This window comes from Euprymna scolopes, chromosome 9, assembly GCF_053919585.1.
Source record: "Euprymna scolopes isolate OS-2025 chromosome 9, ASM5391958v1, whole genome shotgun sequence".
NCBI lineage: Eukaryota > Metazoa > Mollusca > Cephalopoda > Sepiida > Sepiolidae > Euprymna > Euprymna scolopes.
In genome coordinates this window covers 116279847-116296519 of record NC_136490.1, presented here as the reverse complement: position 1 = coordinate 116296519, position 16673 = coordinate 116279847, and the positions used below count along the sequence as shown (strand labels likewise).

The 16673-nt window shown below is 33.7% G+C and overlaps 1 protein-coding gene and 1 pseudogene across 2 annotated transcripts in view; one reads left to right on the top strand and one right to left on the bottom strand.

Moving 5' to 3' along the window:
• The window catches only part of LOC145284814 (coatomer subunit zeta-1-like), a 113530-nt gene that overhangs the window by 71037 nt on the left and 25820 nt on the right, over positions 1–16673 (top strand). The gene's annotated exons all lie outside the window — the stretch shown is intronic.
• LOC145285469 (5S ribosomal RNA) lies at positions 4460–4577 on the bottom strand (annotated as a pseudogene).

Genomic DNA, 16673 nt, shown 5'->3' with positions numbered 1-16673 from the left:
TTTGTATATATAAATAACTATTTGATCAAATTAAATGAAATTGTTTGTATTAAAAGCGATATAAAAATTCCGGAATTGGAATAACGGATTGAAGACGTTGCTATTTACGCATCCGCAACCGGATGTTGAAAACCGGAAATCTGATTGCAAACATACAAGATCCATAGACTTTTAGTATTATATAGATATATTATATATATATATGTAATATATATATTATATATATATATATATATATAATATATATAATAAATATAATATATATATAATATATATATATATATAATATATATATATATATATGGCTGATAAGGTAGAATTAAGTAATGATTTTGATCCCCCTTTGATTGAGTGAAAGTGATAAAGATGGATTTGAGAGAAAGAGGAATAAATAAAAGTTTGTTTGGATGTCAATCTCAGAAAGTTGTCTAACCCATGTCAGCATGTAAAACTGATGTTAAACTGAACATGATTATGATTTTAGATCATTGTCACATCTAAAATCTTCCACGATAACCATGGCAGGTTTTTAATTTAAACTAAGGAAAAGACAGCCAAGTTCACCGAGTACAGAAGTAAAAATTGCAATCATACTTGGTGCAGCATTCATGCTGGGTAGGTTGAGCTGGCTTCCTTCAAGAAAGGAGGTTTCTAGGGAATATTAGTTGCATGTATATCCCAGTATAGGGAAGATGACAGTTTTTTTTGGTGCAAGTCTATAAATGGTCCACTAGTAATATTTTTTACTATTAAAAGCTGAAAAAAATCTTTATAATGTACGCATATGTCACTGCATGAAAATGTCATATTCCAAAAATCATATAAATCGATCAAGTAGTTTTTTTTTTATTTAAGAAAATCAAATATTATGAGACATTTTATCGAAGAAAAACTTCCCACCATCTTGTTTTTGAATGATACACTGCTAGCGACACCTATTGGGAATGTTGGGACCAGAAAAGGGGCAGACAATCGACTTTCCACACTATAGAAAAAAAACTTGGAAAATTTAGACATTTATAAGTTTTTGAGGGTGTTGAAAACGAAAATAATGTTTAAAATTCCAGCAAACGGGTGGGTGCTCAATTTACGTAAAATTCTTCATATCTTGGAAACTACTCATTTGCTGGAATTTTAAACGTTTTTTTTGCATGTTGTTGACAAGTTCTGCAAGTGCTAGTCCGAGCTCCAATCTCTGGTCCCCCCCCCTTGCCAATCTTTCACGATAAACACACGTCTAGCTGAAACCACTGTCAAAAGTTTTCCCCACTCTTTATCTGTGGCTAAATCAAAACATAGATTCCATGCACAAAGCTTCTTTCTTAGAACTGCACGCCTGTGGAACTCTGTTCCGTCTGCCGGTTTCCCACCTGACTACAACCCGGTTTTCTTCAAGTCCAACGTAAACAAATTCCCTTAAGTAGACACTTTATTAAATCTCAACACTAACGTACTGTACATGCAATAACCCTTATCCCTGAGTGGCTTCCGGGCCTAATAAGTGGTGACCACCTTGTAAAAAAAAAAAAAAGGTGCACTATTCCTCATAAAAGCTAATGTAAGTTAGCCATAGTGAGGAGATCTTATTTGGGCAGCGAATACTATGTTTTAGATGACCTTACACGAACCGGTGGGTCAAAGTGATTCTGGCCGTATTTTTAAATCAACATATTTTCAAATAATCTTCCTAGCTTGAAATTATTTGTAATATAAAACTTTTAAAAAATGGCTTAAAACATATTGTATGCATGCACGTGTGTGTGTGTGTGTGTGTGTGTGTGTGTGTGTGTGTGTGTGCATTTCTTGCTTGTGTGTTTCATTTTACTTCAAAGTTCTCAGAAATCAAGGGGCTCGTTTCCTGGGGTTAACACTTGATCTATGAGATCCATAAAATATTCAAATATTCCATTAAAGTTCTCCTTTACTTTTCAAACACTGAGTTAGTAATGAAGTTGGGAACATAATTTTCCTCTCCCGAATTGACAGTTTAAATATGTTATAGCATACCTTTCTTGTGGTCTCTTGGTCTTACTGGATTCAAGGACAAAAATTCATCTAGTCTTGTGGAGTATCCAGCTTTGTGCTGTTACTAGAGGCAACAACATCACTTGGAGAAGGTGCATCATTCCTTGAAAAAATGTGATTAGCCATAGAAAGGAGATCTTATTTGGGCTGTGAATATTATGTGATTTTGAATGTTTAGTCGGGGGTTACTCCTAGGGAAAAGTATCTTGATGCTAGGTTGTGCTGACAAACCCTTGTATTAAGAGACTTTATCCACTTGAGGATAGTGTTGTGTCGTGTGTATAGTAATAAGTAGTAAGATTGTACATCTAAAAACAAAATTAGGTTTAGGGTTTGTAAAATTCATACTAGAATTATCTGTAACGTAACGGATAAAGTACTAGGTAATATTCAGTTTTAAGTGACACTCTTCTGAAGGTTGAAGGTTCAATCCTCAGTGCGGGTGATATGAAGAATACAATGGAAAATCGCTTTAGACTTTTACCCTGTTGTTATAGCTGATGGAACGAGTGCATGCTACTCTATGGATTAAATAAATGGTTCTGTTTGAAATTGCATGCAGATTCCCGAGTTCAACACGATGCATCTGAAGAAGGTCAGAGATCACATCGGTCAAAATGTTGAGCAAAAAACATTCAAGATAGCTAGGAACACAGTGTAGTATCTGTTCTGATACTACACTTCACCTTTTCTGTTATCGATTAGTGAAGGAGAAATTCTTCATGACTGAGACAATTTTTGTTTTTGTTCCTATCCAGAGTGCCCCTTTTTGGGGAGCTGGAGTTCTCCATACTTTTAATTGTGTCTAATTCTGCCCTTGTGGAGAGGCAAGTAAATAGGAACACTGAAGATAACAGTAGTCCACATTTTCCACACTTCATTTCATCTTCATCTGCCCCAACGTCCAATTTCTACATCAGTGTGGTTTGGTCATCCTCTTGTCGACTTTCGCAATGATCTCGAACGCCATTTATTTTTAAAATGTGGAAACTCTTCTTGTTATCATGTCTTAGAAGGAAACAACTAGATTTTGTTGATGTTTATTTAGGAAAACAGTTTTGAATTTATAACGAAATGGCAACATTTCATATTTAAAACGAAACAAAAAAGAACATTGATCTGTTATTGTTGAAAATTAAAAACAAACAAAAAAAAATGAATTTTTCGCAATTGCAACGTAATGAGTTCGTCTACATTTTTAATGATACATGCATAATTTTAGCGTTTGTTTAATCAATCATGGAATGATTTCCTTAGGGAGCTCGGAATAATATAAGAACCAATGAGTAATTAAGTGTCCAACAAGTTAAGTAATGCACAAAATAGTCAATAGAAAACAATAAAACAAAATATGCAATAATGAACAGAGAAACTTGGTCATATCTTTGAAAGCATTATTATGTAAGTCTGATTTGCAAGTTTAGAAACCGATAACGTTATATCATTTTTTTTAATTAAAATCTTTTTTTTTCTTTGTTTCTGAAACTTTCATAGTAAAAACAACTTATTCATAAATGACTTAGTGTTTTTCTTTTTTTTTTCTATTTTTTTTTTTACACCAACTGTCAGCGACACTGGACATATGTCTTTTCTGTCCATGAGAGGGCAAACTCCTCAGGTTAATACCACTGATAAAATGAAACTCCTCAGGTTAATACCACTGATAAAATGAAACTCCTCAGGTTAATACCACTGATAAAATGAAACTCCTCAGGTTAATACCACTGATAAAATGAAGAGAAAGTTTTCTAGAAATAAGCTGTTTTTTTTTTTTTCAATGAGAATGTAAAAAAGAAAAAATCATTTAATAAAAAAGTTATATAACATTCGCTTTTCTAAATTTTCAAATTAAAGAATGTGAAATTTTTAAACAAAAAAAAAAACTCCTGATGCATCCATCTTTTTTATTTTTTGTAATTAACAGAACCTGTGTAAGTGTACAGATTATCTTTTTTATTTCCGTTTTTATTTTTAGTTTATTTTTTTTTGTTAATGATCAACTTAATATTTCTACTTGACGTATGTAGACGGAGCTATATTTTACAAAACTTGAGATTAGACATTTTTATCTGTACCAAGTTTGTTTCTTGGTTTGTCACTATGTATACAGTCTAATATTCACATCACTTGACTAATCGTCACCAAACTTGGTCAAAATATCAGTTTTGGCCTGTCTCACTTAGAACTGATTTAATTTGGGAATATCTCCGTCAAGGTAAAGAAATAGTTAAAAACCAAATTTGGGCAATAATTCGATGCCTCCATTCAATCTCAAGAGACAATGGACACTCCTGTAAGAGTAGCTGCACATGTAATTGTGAGGTAAGGGTTGCACAATCCCCCAACCAAACCTCTCCCGAATCTATACTGCTTGAGTCTAGTGGCAAGGAGAGGCTCAGAACTTACTGGAAGCAATGCTAAGATAAGCAGAGAGCACATACAGCATCTGGAATTCCCAAATGGTCACCCATTTTAGTACTGACCAGGTTCAGTGGTGCTTAACTTTGGTGATCTGATGAGAACCAGTGTGTCAACGTGATTATGCCATATATGGGCAATAATTATTCATCGGAGATTCACTACTTGGCTCATATTGTACCCTTTGAAGACCTGCATCTTATATGATCTTTGACTTGTAAAGCTTGGTCATGATTGTAATTTTGATGCTATTTCAACTTCTGATTTTTCCAAATTTGATATATGGATTGGATACTTTTTTTTTTTTTTTTGCGAATGGTGTAATCATCATACAAAATTTCAGCCTGCTCAGATAAATAATTTTTGAGTTATAAACCCTCATCTTTGATTGGCTTCCGGGCCTTGATATGTGGTGACCCCTTTGTAAAAAATCAAATAAAAAAAACAAACAAACGCTTCTATAGCATAACTTGGGAACACTTTATATAATATGGTGAAATAAGGTTCAAATAAGACTTTGGCCCATCCTTACGTTGTCAGGTGGAGGTATGCAGTTTCAAAACTGACCTTTTTTTGTTCTTTTAATATTCAAAAGTTTGAAACATCTACATTTTATGTTGTCATAACTATTATAAAATGTGTTTATAGTGTTCAATTTTGCTGACTGTATTGTTTAATTTGAAGAGAAAGCATGCATCTTTTTTAATTTAAATTGGGTGAAAAATAATGGTGCAAGTCCAGAGTTCAACCTAATTAAAAAAACAAAAGAGCAAAAATCTTTGTTTTATGTACCTGCCACAGAACAAAAATATCATATTCCAAAAATCATATAAATCAATTAAGTGTTTGCTTTTTTGTTTTTTAACTAAGAAAATCAAATTTTATCATTAATCAAAACATTGTTTTGATCCACTATGTTTAATAAAGGGGGACAATTCAATTCGGACTACTGAGATAAAAATCAATTGCGTAATGGCTACAATTTACTATTAAAATTGGTAAAAAATGATTTTTTTTTAATTAAAAATCCCAAAAAACTACTTGGTCAATTTATGATTTTTGGAATATGACATTTTCATTCCATGACCAATATGTAAACTATAAAGATGTGTTTGTATATATATATTTTTTTTGCTCAATTCTAGTGATCTGATGGGAACCAATATGTGTTAAAAATATTATTCTGTATATTATATATATGTGTGTGTGTGTGTGTACTGATGGTGCCAGAAATAATAAAAAGGTTAATGCAATTCCAAGAAAACCAATGTCCTAAGAAAAGAATTTATCAAATTATCTCTAAATTACGATGAAATGTTTTTCCATCGACTTTCGGGGTTTTGTTGATCTCATCAATTGTGAATGTCCAGGGTTTCCCAAAATAAAATCCATTGATTTCTTATCCTCTGCATGGAAATGAAGGAGGAGGAAGTAATATCTGGGATGCTCCAATACTCCTACTTTCATATTGACATTTCTATTAAATTTTGTAACAAAAGTATTTTTGGCAAGGAGCAAAGTGTAGTACCTGTTCGATCCTTCCCTCCCCCCTGAAATCTTTACATATGATAACACTGGACAACAATTTTTTACTTGAATATTGTTTAGATTTCTACGACTGATTTAAGGTATTTTTGCACTGCTGGATAAGGAAATAGCATTTTCTCGTCATCAAATCAGATTTTTGTGGATTTAAAAAAAAAAAAAAAAAATCAATTTTGTGACAAAATCAATTACATTTTTGTGGCATTATCGGCTAATTTTTGTCAACACATACCATCCTAAATGTTTTTAAGAGAGAAAAATGTTTTGAGAACAACATATATTGATTACCTGATAAAAACATTGATTACTGTAAACTGGATGGTGGATATTGATAAAAGCGAGTGCATGTAGATTGCATATTGCTTCACCATTGTTCAAACTTCAGGGCTTTAACTTCCATTTTTTCGAACTGGAATGCTTAGCAGCAGGGAGGTCTATCCTCAGATTCCAATAGTAATCAGCCTTCATGACTGCATCTCAGTGGCCTTGATACCTGGTCTCCATCTCTTCCAGGTCCTACTGGAATCTCTTCCTCTGCTCGTCTCGCATTTAACTCATGTTCTTAGGAAACCGGTCCATATGTGAAAATAGATAGTGCATCTTGATGCTGATATTGCTTTCCAGTTTTCTAAAGCAGTCAGCATGTTGTTGACAAGTTCTGCAAGTGCTAGTCCGAGCTCCAATCTCTGGTTCCCCCCTCGCCAATCTTTCACGAAAAACACCCGTCTAGCTGAAATCACTGTCAGTAATTTTCCCCACTCTTTATCTGTGCCTAAATCAAAATGTAGATTCCATGAACAAAGCTTCTTTCTTAGAACTGCACGCCTGTGGAACTCTCTTCAAGTCCAACATAAACAAATTCTTGATAAATCGCCCCCCTAGTAAGACACTTTATCAAATCTCCAATACTAACGATTACTACAATATTATCCCATTGATTACTGTACATGCAATAACCTCTTATCCCCGAGTGACTTCCGGGCCTTGATAAATGGTGACCTCCATGTAAAAAAAAAAAAAAGAATAAAAGTTTCTGACCTTATTGTTGGCAAGAAATTTCTTCACTACCAGTACTTCCACACTTCCAATTCCACGTTGTTCATTGAATTTTCGAACTCTGGATCTTTGAGTTGCCAGATCTGAGGAATGTCAAAGATGCCAGCTTTCAACTTCTTCATGGTGAATCTTGGAAAAGCCAGGCACGAGTAATTAAATCAGTCACCATCCCTGTCCAGAACCTTGGTGATGTGCAGCGGTGGAAAGAGTAATCTGTCTTTGTCCACCAGAGGGTCGTTGATGACGTTCCTTTCTTTGCAAGACACCAATTCCTCCCACACAGGCCAGTTCTTTTTTGTGTATGCAGAGCACCAATTTTTGGAAGATTTTGAAATTCTATGATTTCAAACTAATCACTTTTCAACGTAATCACCCAGAAATATTGAACCTAAATACTTTATTTGCAATCCAAAAAATTATTTGAAATGCCATTTTACCTCCACCAACTTCTAAAATGCTCCATACATTCGTAACATGCATGAACAAAAGTGTAAAGAACGACGTGTGGCCATGGCTAAAAAATTTGACCCGAGTGTGATTTTTGGATTTTAGATTTGTCCTGAATCGGCTGAAAAAACAGACAACAAATTTGTTGTTGACCAGTGTTATAGTTATGAAAAGAAATTTTTTTTTTTTTTTTTAAAAACAAATTTTAGATTATATTAAGTAGAACACCTTCCCCTCTTAGTGTAAATGTGGTATTGTGGTGACTGAGATGATTTTAGCTAGGAATAGGATAGATTAATTTTTATCACCTAAGATAACCAACAACATACTTTTTTTCCCCTCAGGTTTGATGGCTTAATTTGTTTTAAATGTAGTTTAAAAAAAAAAAGTATTTTTCTGCAAGTAAATAATGCAAAATGTAATTATCTGTTCTGATATTACCCCTGACTTTTTCTTCTGTTAGTGAAGGAGAAATCCTTCTAGACTTGGGCAATTTTGTCCACATCCAGAGTGCCCCCTTTTGGAGAGCTGGATTTTCTTCACATTTCAAAAAAAAAAAAAAAAAAAAGACTCTATCTGGATGGGGTGACAAGTAAATATAAACATCTGTATTTTCTTTAAATATTAAAAGAAAATCATCAAAATTTTGGTGGAGTGGGGGATGAGGATCTCACTTAGAATTGTGTAGCCTGGGTGCCCGGCGTTGCCCAGGTGTTTGGAGATGTATGCTGAGTAAAAAAAAAAAGTGGTAGTAGGCAGGCAGGCTCAAACCCATACTGCGAAGGAGGAAAAGAATGTGAAAAAAAAAAAAAAAGTGACATTTTTGTTGTTGTGTCCATCATCAAACCGGAAGTGACGAATGTTTAAATTAAGGCTAGTCGATCGAAAAGAAGGGATGTAGAAAAGTACCCAGTTGAAGGTGGAGTAATGTTTTTAGCCAATTTTTCGATATTTGTTGACCGAAGGGTCGAGCTTCAAAACGATACCTATCTCGTGAAAATCTATTGCCTCTGTTGAAAGTTTTAGACAGATCTACAAACATACATACATTTAAAGAGATGAAATTTATATAATAAATTATGGGCACTTTTTGTTTTTTTAACAATAACTAAGAAAACAATATCACAAAAATAAATATACAACAAATAATGTTACCAAAGGCAAAATAAATTATGCTTCTACCTACCTGGATAAGTCTTTTTCGTGTTTTTACTTATTTTAAAGCGTTTATTTATTTCAAAACAAAAGTAGTGTCAAGTGAACAACAACAAAAAAATGGTGGTTTCATTGTAGCCATTGGACTCTTGATAATCGCTAAAAACTTGAAAATTAAACAAAATACTGGTAGAAACGCATACAATGAATGTAACCAGTCATGCAAAAAATATAATTTTCTATGACTATTTTGTTTAATTTTCGATTCTTGAGCAATTATCGAGGCTCCAAATTGCTGCAACGAAATTGCCATTTTTTTTTTTTTCTCATTCTAACTTAAGACTTGATTTTACTTTTGTTTTAAAAGTACATAAGCGATTTAAAATAAGTTAAAACTAAAAAAAAAAAAAAACTTATCCAAATAAGTAGAACAGTAACATATCTTGCCTTTGGTAGCATGTGTTTGTTGTATATTTATTTATTTATTTTTTGTTTGCTAAAAAATGCTAAAAAAAATGCCCCTGATTATTAGGCACTTCCTAACGCTTGTGAAAAATGGAGCACATAATCCCGTGACGTCAGACTTGTGTTAACTATACAAAATATGGAGCAGCAGAAGCGACTTAATGATTTTTTTTAAAAACCTTTGTTTATCTTCAAACTGCAATTAATAATTAATCCTCATTATAATTTTGTTAGGTTTTAAGATTTACAGATTAATGATTAATAATATTATAAACATTTGTATATTAAATTTTACTAAATATGTACGACTGTTCATTTAGTTAATTACCGGCTTCCATACTTTTGTTTGGTCAAAAGAAACAAACTAGATATAGTAGTGATCTGCAAAATGTTTATTTTTTTGTGCAATGATATTTTTTAATAGGTTTTAATCTGGTGATAGAATAGCTGGCAAGTCATATTTATATTATGACTTAATATTTAAAAAAAAATTAAGCACCATTAATGTTGTAACGGAAGATTTTGAAATAATGGAGTTTTAATCTTTTTAAGATTAATTAATTTTGAGGAAGTTTCTTTTTCTTAGCAATTCAACTAATAATAGTATCTATTAATTAGAAAAAAAAGCTATTAAAAAATATTAAATTTATATCAATTTTTTAATTGCAATTCAAGGTAAGTTTTTGTTCAGTACGTGTATTTAAACTTTTAAAGCAAATATTTTTTACTTATTTGGACTCTTATGTTTCATAATAAATAGAAATTTCAATCAATTTAAATATATTTCGTTCAAATTTCGAAGAAATAAACATGGGGTGGGGTGGGGAAAGATGCACTAAAAATATTTCCCGTCATATTTTATGGAAACTGCATTTTATATGTAATTTCATTCTAAAATAGATAAGTATCGAAAATTTAATGAAAATCTGACAATTAGTTGATTTTTGCTAGATTTATTAAACACAGGTATGTTTTCACGTTCGGAATGTTTATTACATGAGAACGTTATATTAAAGCGATTTTCGTATCACATTTTCGTTATTTTCGTACGATGAAAAAATAAAAAAAAATTATTACTAGTTTATTTTGCCCTTTTTAAATGGTACAAAAGTTATATTGATAATATTAACCTACTAGCAGTTCAGCCCAGCTTTGCTTTATGTACACATGTATATATGTATTAAAGAATTTGACTCCTGTCCAGGTAACCTATATCTAAAATTTCAAGTGTTTAGACCCAAAATTGGTGGAGGAGTTTGGTAGAGTCTGCAAAGGTCAAATCTTTTGAACTTTGACCCCTTGACAGCCAAATTTTAACCAAAAACCGATTAAAAAGCTTACTCTATGTCTGAATACATTTTATGTCAAATTTCAAATGTTTATACCAAATATTGGCTGGGTAATTTGGTGGAGACCGCAGAGATGAAATTAAAAAAAAAACTTTGACCCTAATTTTGACCCCCTAACATTTATCGTTTTAGGCTCAAAAAATTAAATTAAAAAGTTTGATTCATATCCAAAAAACCTACATGTAAAATTTAAAGTTTTTAGACCCAAAATTGGCGAAGGAGTTTGGTAGAGTTTTCAAAGACAGCCAAATTCCTGGCCGAAAACCGATTAAAAAGATTTTTCCAAATCTCAGTGCCTCTTATGTGAAATCTCGGGTCTGTAGACTGAAAATTGACACACAGACAGACAATTTCACTTATATAGATAGATAGATAATAAAGTTACATTGTGTTACATGTACCGAGGTAGGATGGGGTAAATTATGTTCTGTGGTGAATTTTGGAGGTGCCTACTGATTATTATTTAGCCATTGCGCCATTGGTATTGATGTTTATTTCATTTTTTCTTATGACATCAAGTCTAAGAGCTTTACGTTCCTAAAACAAAAAGCTTCCATGACCCATTTAGATGTTTACATGTCTGGAGACCTAAATTTATCCATACGTACCGGATCATATTTATTTAATGAATTTTTCACTTGCAAAAGCAAATCAATACATCCTCATTTCAATAGGTCATTGTATGGCCGTGAATGTGCGCGTGTATATGATCTAGAGAGGTGGGTGTTGTTGTGCAGGTGTACTCGAGCATATCAACATATCTAATGACGTGCACCATTTTCCCCTATAAGATGGGGAGCACCTTTTCATTGTGCACCTACATTTGAATCTCTTCACACTCGACTGACCCTCCCCCCTCTCCATCCTCTTTTCAACATCTTTAAGATGGGCGTGGTCGGCCCAGGTGCTGACAGTCGACCATCCCCCCCTCCACTTCCTTAGTGAACTGAGTACAAGCAACTGAACCATGTTCCGTTTCTATAGCTCCATTCTTGCAAACATACTATAGTAAATCTGCTGTTGTGTATATTCTTCTGTAAGGGCAGCTGTGGTGGTGGCGCCGGCAGATTGTTGGTTTCTTTTCATATGACAAAACGGTATAACTGTACTTACCCGGTGTTGTCCTGGAGTTGTCTTTCATTTATTTATTTTCGCTTTTTAAATTCTATAAATATTTATTTTTTTTGTCTTTGTTTTTCACAAGGAGAGGAAAGTGAATTGCAATTAGGCATTTCTTTCTCTCTCTCTCTCTCTCTTTGTTCCTTCTCTCTGTCTGTTATTCATTCTCTATGTTTTTCATTCTCTCACTCTTTGCCCGTCTTTTCCGTTCTCTCTTTTTCATTCCTTCTCTCTGTCTCTTTCTCTCCGTTTTTTATTCTTTCTTCTTTGCTCCCCTCAGCTCTTATTTTAAATACAAGAAATCATTATTTTAAACCTAAGCTGATTCTAAGATTTTTTTCAATAAATTTAAACAAAATAAATCAAATATTTCAGTCAACTCTGACCTTCTTCAGTGAGTTTTAGCGTGACCATCGTCATATTACGGTAGCCACGGTTTTAGACGTTTGAAATAGCATGCTTAGTGTGAATATCGCTGAAGCAGACGATATTTGCCTATTCTTCCAGCATCTTTTGATGAGTTTACAGCTATTTTTTTTCGTGTATAATTACATGAGTGCAATAATTCTCAAAATTAAAACATTTTTTATTCACGTTGTTAAAAAAAAAGTTACAGAAATTTATAAACGTAAAAAAAAAAAAAATAGTATTTAAAAAAAAATTTATGCATTCAATTTCCTTACTTGATAAATATCAAGAACATGTTTATTTTCATAACCTTGATTGTTTTCCTAAAAATACAGATTCTAAGGAGATCCCCAGGTTCATATGACGTTGAACAAAATCCATGAACAAATAAACTTAACGCTTTCATACTGTAGGGTTTTAAGAAGTTTAGTTCTGTTGTGTTTAAAAACAAACTGACGCTTTCGTTCCACTGGGGTTTAAAACGCTAACACTTACGTTCTGCTGGGTTTTAAACAAAACTAACGCTTTCGTTCCGTAGGGTTTTAAGGTACTGCTACATTTATTGTACCGTACTGAAATAATAACGTTATTATTTCGAAAGCCATTTTTAACATGAGGATAACGAGGAGTAGGAGGTTATTTTGTAACTATTCTGTTCACCTAACAATTTGATAATTTAACTTGAAAATACTGTTTATAAATTGTGTAGTTCAATAAGTGCACTGGCACCGATTAAAAAACAAGACAACTAACGCTTTCGTTCTGCTGGGTTAAAAAACCCCCCAAAAAACTAACGCTTTCGTTCTGTAAAAACCTACACGCATTAGGTTTTTTTTTGTTCTAGAAAATTAAAAAACCTAATGTGTTTGTTCTGCATCTTTTCTATGTAAAAATGGTCAGCATGTAACTCCTTTTCATTTTCTCTCTTTTGTGAAAATCCCTTGTGAACCCCGACCACCTCCCCCATTTTTCCTTCTCTGTTCAGCTGTGAATGATGCCAATCATAGAAAACCTGGCCCTCAAAAATATATTTGTTTCCCCTTTCTTGTTTAGCTTGACTTTTTAATTCTTAAAATCACCCCCCCCCTCCCAACTCCCATTCATTTCTCATTACCACCCTGTAAATCTGGACATAACCAAGGAAAGGGTCCATGTAGAGCAAGACTGATCTGGACGACTATAGATACTCATCAAATGATTTATAACTACCCTTGGGAGGGTGGATTTTAGCTATTGGTGTGTGTGTGTGTGTACACAAAGAAAACGGAGATATGGATGACTGATTAGTAATGGGGTAGATGATGGTGGGCTCAGACCAGATTGTAGGTTATGATTTACTTTCAAAAAAAAAAAAAAAAAAAAAAATCAAACATGGAAGCCAAGATGTCTAAGCCGAAGACAACAATGTTAGCATTGATAAATCCATATTGCTTTCCAATAAATCGTCTTCAGTTTCAAATCTGACCCGCCCTTTTACTCTCCGATCCCTTTCTGCATGATTGCTCAAACAGGAATCCTTATTATCCCTGATTCTCTGATATGTATCATCATTGGCACATCATCGCTTAGGCATCGCTTTTTTTTTTTTTTTTTTTTTTTCTAGCAGAACTAATTTCTCCTTCTTTTCTTTGCTTTGTGCATCCCTTACCTTGGAGCGCACGCGCACGCGCGCGCACGCGCGCGCACGCGCGCACACACACACACACACACACACACACACACACACACACACACACACACACACATCTTTTCTTGTTTTTCAACCCCTCTCCTCCTTTTAACTGTTTTCTTATGACGTGCCTCCATTATTGTTACCAGTCATTTGTTATATGTGTTTAACTAACAAAATATAGCTTTTAGTGTCTGATAATTTCCTTTTTCAAAACAACGCACACCCATCTTTTCAGATTACCAACTTGCAAATTAAAAAAAATTTTTTGTACACATTATGTTGTAGAATAATTGTACATCATGGTGGCCCATGTTTTTTTTTGTTTTGTTTTTGTCAATTATATTTTTCTTTCCTTTTACTGATTAATTAACCAACTCAATTATAAAAGATTGCAGTTATCATTGGTATGCATTGAATGGCTTTAAGAAATTGATTTTCAAACTAACCTATCTCTGGCCAAGTCTTTATTTATCCCTCTTTCCCTAAAGTTCATTTTTATTGTCACCTTGTCGGCAGAGCTATGAATTTGCTGACTGCAATCCCATACAGAGGCGTAGCTTCACTCTGTGTAGCTATCCACTTCTGAAAACGGGGCTACCCGTAGGCAGTGGGTGGTGACCTGTGATGCTTTAGGACAGGATACTCATGACTGAGTCATTCTTTCAATTTTGCCGTTATTTTGGTTAGAAGAGAGATCAGAGACGCCCAATCCGATCAGCTGACTGATCACGTCATGCCTTAGTATGCATAAATTCATCCCTAACTGTATAATTCAATGGGATTCTTCTAAAAATATCAAACCTTATTTTTGACCTCAAATAGATACTAGAAGACGGTGGCTTAGGGCCAATTATGTTAAGAATAAAGAAAATTACAAATTCCATGGGGTAATGTTTTAAGAGTAATGCCTTTACTTTCACTGCAGAATTTCCTTCTAAGAGTGAGTGAAACAGTCGTATTTGCGAGTGATTTTTTAAAATGGCGGCTAGAAATAATGAAACTGTTATCTTTTGTCGATTGTGTTTCTTTCACTGACAATCTTCCAAAATTCACTACTGGGTGAAAAATATCTTTTTTTATTTTTTTTTTAAAATAAAACGAACAAAATTAAATTATTTAAAGAATAAAAGTTTAATAGAACAATATACTTTTTTTTTTTAACGAAGGCTGTTAAAAAAAAAATCTGACGAAATTAGAATGTTTATAACTTCAAGTATCAACATAAAATCTGTGTATTTAGAATTACACTTATTTAAAAAAAAAAAAAAAAGCGCAGAAAAATCTTTGATGTACATACTCATCACAGAACTAAGATGTCATATTCTAAAAATCATGTGGGTTTGGCTAGTAACTATTCTATTTGGTTAGTAAACGAAAATATTTACTTGTCAAAGGTTAACTAAAGATAAATTTGTCCATAGAGCCCTGAAAAGTAATGTTTTCTGGGAGTAATGTTTCCATTTTCACTGAAGTTTCCTCCGACAATCAATGTATTCTAGTATACGTACAGAATTATATTTGACAAATTTATTCAGCATTAAATAATCCATGGATGGTTAATATGCCGTAAAACAGGGTTTCCCAAAGTGGGCTCCGTAAGTGAGGCTGAGGGGCTCTGGAAACCCTTTCTTACAGAGGACCAAATGCTTTGTATGAAAAAATTAAATGGCTACAGAGATTAAACTATTGATCTTTTTGGTTATTTAGCAAAAAAGACAAAGAAAAGCGTTAAAAATTCAAATACAGAACAAATAAATGTTACCAAAGGCAAGATAAATTACTTTACTACATACCTGGATAAGTTTTGTGTTTATAATGGAATTTTAAGCGTTTATTCAGTTCGAAAAACAAGTAGTGTTGAGTAGGTAATTTAAATGAGTAATCAAGATGTCTGACAAAAGCATGTTGTCTTCAGAGCATCGATAATGGTTCAAAAGTGGACAAATTAACAAAATACTGACAGAAATCCACCGAATAAGTTTTACTGTGACACTTATATGGTGGATTTCTATCAGTATTTTGTAAAAAAGTTGGTAGTGGTAGGTCATAGGCCATCCACAACTTTGTAGATGCTTTTTGTAGCGAGGAGTTCTTTTTTTCGGGGTGAGGGTGCTGGCCCCATGCCCAATCTTCGCAGAAGGTACATACAGCGCCTAGACTTCCTAAATGGTCACCCATCTGGTACTGGCCAGTCTCAATGCTGCTTAACTTTGGTGATCTGGCTAGAACCGGTGATTGTGCCATACAAAAGTTTGTAGTGGTGGTAGGTATTAGCTGGACACCGCCGGGTAGAAAACATTTATTTAGTTATCTGTTAATCTATCTAATGGAGTAAATAACAGAGATTGAATTGTGGGGAAACAATAAATTGAGCGAGCATGCAGGTGCAAAAGGGGTCAAAGGGTCATGTTGTGATATGTATCAAACTCTGTGACCGTTCAGTTTACACCAGAAATATCTGAATGGAGACTGGACATGACATGTCAGGTGTTCCGATTTGAATAAGCTGAGTTTAGTTGAGTTGGGTCCGAGAAGCCAAGGAAGCAAGATGGGTTAAACATGTCTCCCCATAAGGGAGCGACAGTCTCAAATTGGATGCAAAGGAACACCATAAGTCTGAGATTGTTGATTTCACTTCATGTTGTGGAAAACAAGATGCCTTGGAGTGAAATGAACCAATATATAAAAACATACATCTTCTTGTGTGTCTTGCATGCATACTTCTTATAGCAGAACCCAGCTGCCCAAGATGTTTGGAAATTCCCTAGGTAGTGGCCAAAAGACAGAAGCGGCCAGTAGCAGACAGGTATGTCATCATGTGTATGCATATTATGTTTTACACACACACTTACGATCACTAGACGAGTCATAGGCTGTTAAGTAAATAGACATTAAGGGATCTGCGGACAGTAATCCATTAAATAAGACGTTAGATAACACCGCGTGTAGATAAGAACAAAATGTACAACAGTGGTAGGTCATAAAAGTTGGTAGTGGTAGGTAGCCTGCTCACT